The 1644-nt window shown below is 36.4% G+C and overlaps 1 protein-coding gene across 1 annotated transcript in view; it reads left to right on the forward strand.

Annotated features, from left to right (window-relative positions):
* LOC106877366 (PTB domain-containing engulfment adapter protein 1) overlaps nucleotides 1-1644 on the forward strand; it is an 85792-nt gene that overhangs the window by 73233 nt on the left and 10915 nt on the right. The gene's annotated exons all lie outside the window — the stretch shown is intronic.

Raw genomic sequence — 1644 nt, forward strand, 5'->3', positions numbered from 1 at the left:
TTTTTTTTTTTTTTTTTTTTTTTTTTTTTTTTTTTTCTCTCACCATTGTGGACTGACTAAGTGTCTTCATTGGGGATAGCCATGTCTATGTGGTTAAGAAGCTTGCTTTGCATGTCACTTTGGGCACTGGAACAACCAATGTCTTGTGAGTGAAATTGGTTGGCGGAAACTCTGGAAGCCTGTCATGTGTGTGTATGTGTTCGCTCTCTTGCATCGCTACAACTTAGCAGTTCAGCAGAGCAGACTGATAGAATAAGTACCAGACTTCAGTAAAGAATATAAGTACAAGTGTCAATAAACTCAACTAAGACCCTTCAAGGTAGTACTCCAACATGGCCACAAATAAAAAACAAAAGATTTATTGGGGATAAATTAATGGCTACAGGCTTGTCTTGGCTCCATATAAAAAGAATGTTGGCCTCGTTTTCTTCAATAAATTATGTTTTTGTTTGTTTAGTTGAAAAATATACTTTTCTAGTGAACATCATGCCTCCTAGGACACCTGCATACAGCACTAGTGGTAAACATTTACGTTATAACAGTTCAGCCAACTATTCTTTGGTGAACTTTCCTATAATTAGTCATATTAAATAGGTTGTATTTCATAGCTGAGTGACTTTAGAGTTGGTTTACTTAACTATGCATGATGTTAATTGAGAACTGTGTGTTGTTAATGATTCTATTTTTAGGAACTTTGCATTCATATCCATTACAGATTCGTACCTGAATTTAGATCACATGTTTTAAACTTACATAAATAAATTTTTAAAATATAAGAGTGTATAAAATGTTTTTATACACAAAGAGGAGACCGTTGACAGGACTCCTTACATGCTAAAAAGGCCAGTTATTTATGATGGTAAATAATTTTTTTTTTTAAATTGTTTTTCTTTTTTACTTTAAAAAAATTTTTGATTTTTAATTCTTTTAATCATCTGACTTCAGTCATGCTGGAGCACTGCCTTGTAGTAGTGCTAGTCTTAATCAAATAAACTGACGCCAGTACTTATTTTAAAGTCTAGTATTTATTCCATCAGTCTCGTTAACCAAACCACTAAGTTATGGAGATATGAATCGATGTCACTTGTCAAGTGGTTGGTGAGAAATACAAATACAGACATGTGTCAGGTCATTTGTGAGGCACTCTCTTGAGTGCTACTGATAACATGGAATCCAATTGCAACCTGTTGCATGGTCAGGTCATCTCCACTAGGTTTACCTGGTGAGGTGTGTTGCTAGAAACCCTGCAGGACTAAAAACATTACCTGTCAAAATGATGGATGAATCTAGTATGGGTTCAACATCTAGCAATAGCACAAGCCCTCAGAAATTCCAAGTTGGCGTCCAGTGTGCTGGAAGTGAGGCACCCCTTAGTTTTTGTTAAAGCATGTCTCTAGAACCTGCTTCAGACCTAGGCTACATCTGTTCTGATAATCGATGGTGACTTGGTCAGAGATTCCTCTGTAACAGTTGATAATTGATGGCAAGAGGAGCTTCTTATTTCTTTATTGCCCACAAGAGACTAAACATAGAGGGGACAAACAAAGGGATTAAGTCAATTACATCGACCCCAATGCGTAACTGGTACTTAATTTATCAACCCTGAAAGGCAAAGTCGACCTCGGCGGAATTTGAACCCAGAAC

The sequence above is a fragment of the Octopus bimaculoides genome, chromosome 17 (genome assembly GCF_001194135.2).
Source record: "Octopus bimaculoides isolate UCB-OBI-ISO-001 chromosome 17, ASM119413v2, whole genome shotgun sequence".
In the NCBI taxonomy this organism is placed as follows: Eukaryota; Metazoa; Mollusca; class Cephalopoda; order Octopoda; family Octopodidae; genus Octopus; species Octopus bimaculoides.